Genomic DNA, 8690 nt, shown 5'->3' with positions numbered 1-8690 from the left:
TATCACTTTAGGAGAAAATAGGAAGATAACCTGTCAGAAATTAATAGCTTGTTCTGAGAAAAAATCGGAAATATGCTAAAAGTAAAAAAAAAAGCCCAAAAATAATTGATTGGGAGTTGAGAGGAACTAATATTCTGTCAGTGGGAATTTCATTTGAGTAAATGAACTGGGATAGAAAATTGTCGAACAGCAGAGAAAATATTTCAGAAGTTTCAAAGTGATCAGGAGGAAGGTATTCCCTTACATAAAAACAAAGTAGACAGTAATAATACAGCCTGGTTGAACAAATGAAACAGAACATTACTGAATTTGAAGCGAAAAGGCTGCAGTAAGTACAGGGACAATAAAGGAGAGAATGACGAAAAACAAATCTCTCTTTCTCTGATTTTCTTTTGTCATATTTATTGTAAAACTTGATTTCGCTTTTAACCTCTGCCGCAGACCTGTCTCAACATCATTCCCGAGCTCGATTTGTTACATTTCATTTGCTGGGATATGCATCTGCTCGCTTATCTATGCATGTTGGGGAGAATTTCTTAGCTCTGGACAATCCGGACAAGGGTGAGCCATTTATGAGTAAAATGCAAACAAATGTATTCACTCAAAGCATTGTGAATCTTGCAGCGTTTATGCCACAGAAAGAAGCGGATTGCTCGGTCGTTCAGTATAATCAGAAATGTTCTAATCAAATATTTTGCTGCCGTTGGGATGAAAAAATATATGGAGAGTTCAGCGTTTGAAGACAATAAATTTACCAGATACAATTGCATTGAATGGGGCTGCATGCTAAGGTAACAGAATAAAACATTCTTGTGTCTATTTCTCATATTGTGATAAACACAGGCGTTCAATGTTTGTCGCTCTGGTCATCTTCTGTGCTTTACTTCCCCTCCACCCACCCTTATTCTCCACAGCCTGTCTCTGTAACTGAAGCGATTTCGTCAGTTTCCAAATGTTCCTTTAGCATTAAAATAATTGGCAGCAGTTGGTTCTTGCTGCAAACCGTATTGACAGGTGGGATAGGGGCTGTTCGACGAAGGGAGGATCAGAGACAGTTGAAATAACGCGAAATGCATTCTACAGCCCATCTAACATTGGAGGAAATTGGATGAAAATATGTCACCAAAGTCATGAAATGTTTAAATGCCCCACGTTAGGAATGAGTTCAGGTGTAATCTGAAGCAATACTAGCCAGATATAGGAAGATGAAAATAATAATCTTCGCAATGATAATAATAATAAATTATCCAAATAGACTGGAGAAATTGCTATTAGCGATTGCCGTTGATTGAATTAGTAATATGATGGAAGAGGTATTTTTTGACGAGCTGCACATGGCTGACTCGTTAAAACATATAGAAGCCCTTGAGTTCCAGGAGAATGTGAAAAGCTGGATATAAAATTTACTAAGTGTCTGGAATCAAATAATAATTGTTGACGGGCGCTTTTGTGATTAGGGAGCTGTTTCCATTGAGGTTTTTGTGTGTGGCGTGGTTTTAATGATTCTAAATGTAAATGCAGGATCAAGACGTTTGTGGCCATGTTAAAATTGACGGAGCGATTGAAAGCGAGGAGGGTTTCTGTAGACTGCCAGTCTACAGCAAGATATCCAAGGACTGGTCAGGTGGACAGAAATGTTTAGAGTGGAATTCAACCCACAGAAATGTGAGAAGATGCATTTAAAAAGGCCAAGTAAGGAAAGGGTTGCACAATAACTGGGAGGATAATAGGAGTTATAGAGGATATCAGGGACTTGAGTGAATGCCCCAGTTGCCTCAAGGAATAAGGACAAGTTGGTCTGGTGGCTGAGATGTCATCTGGAATTCTTCCATTTTTTTTAGTCGAAACATAGAATATAAGACCAGAGAGGTTATGCCGGAAATACCTAAAATACTACTTAGAAGAAAACCTTAAAGCTGTGCGCAGGCCTGGTCTTTACTTTACAGAAAAAATACAATTGCATGAGAGAGGGTACAGAAATATCTGCAAGTATTTTGCTAGAACTGGAGCATTACGCTGGGAGGTAAATTCGGATTGGCTAGGGCTTTTTTGTTAGAACAGAGGAAAATGAGTTGAGATTTAATGGAGATGTACAAGACTGTGAGGAATCAGGATAGAGTGTTTGGAAGTGTCTACTTTCATGGACAGTGGAGTCAGTGACGAGCGGGTATAGATTTAAGATGACGTTTGACAGGTAAGAGAGGGAGGGGGTCGATCATCAACCATTTCGATTCATTCCAGGTGATATCAAAAAATGGCTGAATGGAATGGTTACTCAACGACAATGGGCCTTGACAATATTCTAGCAATAATATTGAGGACCTGTGGTCGAGTACTTGCCGCGCCCATAGCCAAGCTGTTCCAGTGCAGCGACAGCACTAGCATCTACCCGGAAACATGGGAAATTGCCCAGATACGTCATATGCACAAAATGCCGTACAAATCCACCGCAGCCAATTGTTGACCCTCTCCATATAAAGTGAAGTAATGGAAGGGGTCATCAATATACAATGAAGCGGCAGTTAACTAGCAATAGCATGTCTTATGTTCTGCCAGGAACACTCAGCTCTTGACCTCAGTTCAGCCTTGGTCCAATCATCGATAGATGATCTGAAATTCAGAGGCGAGGTGAGAATTGATGTCTCTGTCATCAAGGCAGCCTTTGACAGAGTGAGGCCTTAAAAAGCCCGATAATATTTGGAGTCAATGATCAACAGAGAGTGTTTGACTCATACCTTGCACAAAACAATATACTTGTGTTATCTGGAGGTTAATCATTTCAGTCCAAGTACATCATTGCATCAATTCCACACTGGGGTGTCCTCGGCTGACCATCCCGGCTACTTCAACTATGGCCTTATTTCCATCATAAGGTTAAAAGTGGGGATTTTCACGGCTCAATGTGTAGTGCAATTTGTGAATGCTCAGACACTGAAGCAGTCCAATTGCAAATTTCGCATGGCTTGCACAATGTTCAGGCTTGGGCTTTCAAGTGGCATGTAATATTCAAGCAAAACAAGTGCCAGACAATGACCCGAATCTAACCAATGCCCTTGACATTCAATTGCACTGCCATCGCTGATTCCCCGACAAATAACATTATGAGCTTTACCATTGATCAGAGAATTAACAAGAAGGAAGCATATAACACATATAAACAGGAGGTGCTTTGAAACAAATAGAAAAAAAAAATACAAAGAGAGTTAAGAATAACTATTAAGAGTTATTTTTTCTGTGGCATATTAACAGGAAACAGCAAAGCATTGCACAGACACCTAGGAAACAATAAAACCAGACAGCGTTAGGGCAGACTCATGTAAGGGTAGATGTGGTAAACACTCTCCTCTCTCTCTCTCTCTCTCTCTCTCTCACTCATTCACTCTCTCATTCTCTGTCTCTCTCTCTTTCTGTCTCTGTCGCTCCTTCTCTCTCTCTCTCTCTCCCTCTCTCTCTAACCCTGCGTCGTTTATTTCCCAATATATGTCTCATTTTCCGCACTGACGTATAACCCTCAGATGCTGCCTGACCTCAGAATTTTCTGCTTTTAATTCAGATTTCCAGCATCCGCAGGATTCGGTCTCTAAGTTTGTTTGTTTTTGCTGCATCTGAGCTTCTCTCTCCCACTCTCTCTCTCTCTCGCTCTTATTGTGCCAACCTTCTTAGTGAAAATGATTCATTTTTCATTTCTTTACCAATAGAAACGCATCAATTGTAGCCCAACACCCACATTGAGTACAGGGCATGAACTGAACTGAGATTCTCCCCCTCCCCCAGGGTTTTCAATGAGTTTCCTTGACCTGAGAGCCTCCGTCAGTAGCTTCCAGCCCTCTAAGAATATAACAGTAATACAAACATGCGAACAAGGAGCAGGAGTAAGCCTTTAAGCCCATCGGGTCTACTCCTTCATTTACCAAGGTCACGGCTCAGCTAATAGTTACCTGAAATCTACACACCCATACCCTCCATAACTTCTCTCCCGCTTGCTTGTCAAGAATCTATTCAGGTCTGCAATTATAAATGTATGTATATACATAGAGGCAAATCCAGAGAACGCTGGGTGTCAAGGGACATTAAAGATGGATTAGGAAAAAGAAAAGAAGCTTCGGTAAGATACCGAAGCTCAGTACGGTGGAGTCCCTAGGGGTGTATTAAGAGTGAAATGGGGGGTCTTACAATGGAAATCAGGAAAGCCAATACAGTGCAGAAGAAAGCATCGTTGGGTAAGTTAATGGAAAACCAAACGGGTTGTTTTAACGTAGACAAAGAGCAAAATAATAACTAGCGAAAGTGTAGGGTTAATTAGTGGCCATAGTGGCCAAAGATCCCTTGGTTTCCGTCTGACACCTTCCTTATTTGGCGGAGTGACAGGCAATATTTCCAATTGAAAGAAGTATTACACAAGTGTACAAATTGCTGCACGTTTTTGATTAGGGCTCCTGTAATTGTCCAAAATACTTCCTTTAAACAGCTGGAAGTAAACAATCCTGTCTTGGAGATTTGTCCCTCCCACTTGATAATAATTTCTCCATAACTATTATTTGTGTTAAAATTAAATTTGCTGAATCCCTGTTCCTGATGGAATTAAAATGTCATTGGTGTGCCTGACATGCTGAGCTCTTCCTCACTGCAAACCCTGAAACAATGTGACAATGTTTCATGTCTGGTACTTTCTTATTTTTATTGACAGTAACAGATTATCAGCTTTCAATTAGCCTGAATTGCTTATGCCAACCCTGCTTGTCCTAATGTAATTGTACAATATTTACGTGCTTATTCGAGTAGCACGTGTAACTTTATTTCCATAGCCTCACTTTGTGCATGTTCTCCTTTGCTGGGTATTTTGGCCAAGATCTACTGAGGGATGGGGATGGGGGAAGGTGGAGGGAGCATGGGAATAATAACCTTTTGATCCAGCAATCAGCAATGACCAGGAAATCGCTGCCTTTGTTGGTGGAAGCAGAGATAGGCAATGATTCCAAAAAAGGATATTGTTTGCGCACTAGCAGGAAATTACCATTCAGGGGCATGGGGATAGAGCAGCCCAACTGGGCTAACCGGGATTGTACAATAACTAGAATGGACTGGATGGGCCGATTTGCATCGTTCTGTGTCCTAATGACTCTACGATGTAATTTCACTTGAGTTAACAATTTTTTCAATTCTTCGAAGTGAGACTCTCGGAACTAACATCCTTGGCTGCCTGCAACCATACACTTCTGATGATTGTTTTAGGCTGTTCTGCACCATCTACCACAGAGAGGTGGCCTCACTTTCCCTGCCTAGACATGGACAAAAGGACCACAGCATGGCCTTGGGAACCCTCACTCATCCAAATTGCTCAGTTGATTTTTATAGGCAACCCCGAGAGGAACACTCATCTTCAACCTCCTTAAAATAAGTGCAGGTCCCGTTTCTTCTGGACTGCATCTCTTACCTGTACCTCAGGATTCCCTTCCCTAAGTTTAGCAAGCGATCACCGAGTGGAGCTCTTGCCTGAAGGCTTTACTCAGACAGATGAGATGTAGCAGGAAGGGAAACGCCTTCCGCCCTAATAAGTTCAGTGAGTGATGTCAGTACCCGTTTGTGTGTGATTATAAAAGCAGCATAATCTCGGAGATTCGATACAGAAAACATCAACTGCAGCATCCTGATACTAACTCTGAGGAAGTACACCGAAGATGGAGAAAACTCTCATCTTGCTGATGATAGCCGTTCTAGTGATGGCACAGCACAGTCCTGTTGCTGGAGAGTCGACCTTTCAAAGGTTCAGAGGTATATGTTTGTAAATTTCTCTGAGCACTCAGGAGCCAGTGCTCGGATATTTTTTTATTTTTAAACTAAGTTATTGGATTTGAGAATTATGTTTTAATCTGCTTTATTAAGATGATTGTTTGTGAGCCAGAAAGTTTTAACATTAACGAGTTCTAAAGGTTAATTCCCTGAATGTGCAGTCAGTAGTTTAGCAGCTGGACGGAATTGTTGGTCTTGAGGGATGTTCTTAGCAGAGCACCAATAAAAGGGCAGCGCCGAGTCAGTGAATCACATCCGGACGGGTCATTTGATTGGGAAACTCTGCACTTGCTCTCAGACCCAAAGCACCAGGTAGTGGTAACCACGATCTCTGCTCCCTGCTGAAAAGTGTGAGAGCATATACTGTGTGTGAGGACAGGATCGGATGTCCCCTCAGTCCTGCTCCCTCCGTCAATTTCACGCACTCTCACTGTCCGTCTCCCTGGTGAAAAATGAGGAAATCTGGAAATGATTGTGGTAAAACTCCCGAGACATCAGTCAGCTTTCCATAACGAGGACAGGGAGGGATATTAAAAAGGTTTCAAACAGGTTTATTTCATTCGATGTATAAAGCAGCGTTCACAGTGGTTGGTGTCTGGGAAAACACATTATGCCTGTAAGACAATTTACCTATTGTCACTCTGCATCTGCCGGGAACTGAGTGAACAAATATTGGATTGATTTCTCACTCAGCAGATCCATCCCACCACTGGGAGAGTGCTGCACTGTTGAATGTGTAATGCTTTGAGTGAAAGATTAAACAGAGCTCCTGTCTAACTATTCATGGGACAGAGCACATCTGATCGATTACTGAAAACCTGGCAGTTCTCCGTTTCCCTTCGATCAGAATCACCCTCCCAACCAACATGACCAGAAACTGCTCAGCCTATCAAATCTCCTGCTCTTTTTGAGAGAGTTTGCTGAAGCTGATTGACCACATTGTATCATATATAACAGTCTCGGTGTTACAGCAACTATCCATGGCCTATGAATCCCTTTGGATTCTTCGCCTGACAGGAAATGGTTTAGACAGAAAGGTCAGGCCTTTCATTTCACTATCTCTGGTCTCAGAGTGTGACTGTAATGGTGTCCACTTTGAGAAACACCCTTGGACTGCACTTCAGGGCGAAGCTTGAGCCTGTAGACGTCGATAGGAGGGAGGGAAGTGTGTTTTTGAATTAAAAATAAAAGTGTACAGGTTGGCGTTTTATTCAAAGTCATTCCCAATAACACAGAGAAACTCAGCATCGTGTTTTCCCATCGGCCTCGCTCTCTCTGGGTTCACAACGATCACTCAATTAATTATTCATTTTGGATTATAGCACGGTTAGATGCCTGCCGGAGGAGTGGCGGAAGATTTCAAACTTCTCCGTGTGCCCCAGACAAGAAGAGCCTCTTTAAAGTCTCTGGGATTGAATGCTGCTTACCAAGAAAGTAACATCTGGTGATGGATTGCCGGCAGCCCGACCTCTCCATATTCTTACTGAATGAAATCTTCGTCGCTGTGAAGCAGGATCTCTTTGATAGTGTCAGTCCACCGACCCCTGACCCTGTTTTTGTCCTTTCTGAATAATGGGCTGTACGATGAAATAAAACTTACTGCATTGATCATTGTTTCATTCCCTGTCTTGTTTCTTTTTTGGACCAACGTGTCCCAGGACCAGGTGCTTGGGAAAGGAATGGCGCTGGTGGAAAAGGTAGGAATCATACGGTATGGACAGTGGAAGTCATTGTGGGGAATCTCTGAGTGTTCTGAATAGCACTTCCAGAAGGGCTGATATAAGGCAGGTGACTCCGAATGTCATCACTCTGGCCATTTACGGACAAGATAGCACACAAATATCAGAGTGTAGCGCATGAGTTCAGGCGTAGAAGGGGACATGGAATGTAGGCCAGGGTTTGTGAATTGCTTCAGGAGGTGTGTAACGTTGTGATAGGGGATTTCAGCGGCTGACCGGATTGTTTAGGATCTAATGGCTTGGCAGTTAGGAGCAGGATAAGGACATTGGGCCCATTCAGCCTGCAGTTCGATTTGATTACATCATGGTTGATCTGATTGTGGACTCAGCTTCTCATTCTGCCGATCCCTATAATCTTTGACTCCCTTGTTATTCAAGAATAACAACGATCGTGGCTGCTGAAATATCGGTAGGATGGACATTATTTGCAGGTTATAATAACATCTCCTTTAGTTCCATTGAAGGAGCAGGGAAATTGAGCGCACATTCCTCACTTCCAATGGTTTCATGGGAATTGACCGAGTTTTGCCGAAGGCAGCACTCAGACAGAACTTGGAACACTTGGGCCTTCAGTTTGCAAATCCCAGTATCTACCAGCTGAGTGATCCGCTCTCCGTGCAGACTGGAGTTCTAGATATTTTTGAGACAGGAACTTTGCTCGTGTCAGGAAAACTAGAGAACCACTCCAGTACAGACACCGGTTCTGCTGATGGGGAAGAGTTTCAGGGCTGAGGATGTGAGTGAGAGTGTGGTGAATGCGCCAATAATGGGAAGGTTGTTTCACTTTGTGGGGAATCGTTTGGGTAGGAGGTGAAGTGGGATCAGAGTGTTGGAAATAGATTGTGTGAGTGGTGAAGTGTTATCAGAGGGTTTGGGCGAGATTCAGTGGGTGGGGAAGAGCGATCAGATGGTTGGGAATAATGTCAATGTGTGGGGAAGGATGATCAGGGTATTAGGAAGAGTAGCAGTGCGTGGGGATGAGGGATCTGAAGCTTGGGATGAGTTTTAGTGGGTAGTGAAGGGCGTTCAGACGGTTAGGAAAAGTTTCAGTGGCCAGAGAAAAACAATTCCATTGTTAGAATGGATTTTGAAGGGCGCCAATGGGCGATAAGAGGTTTGGGAAGAGTTTCAGTGCATGGGGAAGAACAATAGAACAGTCGA

The 8690-nt window shown here is 42.7% G+C and overlaps 1 long non-coding RNA gene across 1 annotated transcript; it reads left to right on the top strand.

Annotated features, from left to right (window-relative positions):
• Window positions 1-5574: 5574 nt before the first annotated feature.
• On the top strand, window positions 5575-7399 carry LOC121274812. Its single transcript, XR_005942304.1, has 2 exons — window positions 5575-5772; window positions 7113-7399. It is a non-coding gene; the product is annotated as an uncharacterized LOC121274812 (long non-coding RNA).
• Window positions 7400-8690: the final 1291 nt, after the last annotated feature.

Source organism: Carcharodon carcharias (genome assembly GCF_017639515.1).
Source record: "Carcharodon carcharias isolate sCarCar2 chromosome 38 unlocalized genomic scaffold, sCarCar2.pri SUPER_38_unloc_26, whole genome shotgun sequence".
NCBI lineage: Eukaryota > Metazoa > Chordata > Chondrichthyes > Lamniformes > Lamnidae > Carcharodon > Carcharodon carcharias.
Note: the sequence above shows the minus strand (reverse complement) of the source record. Positions and strands in the feature narration are given on the sequence as shown.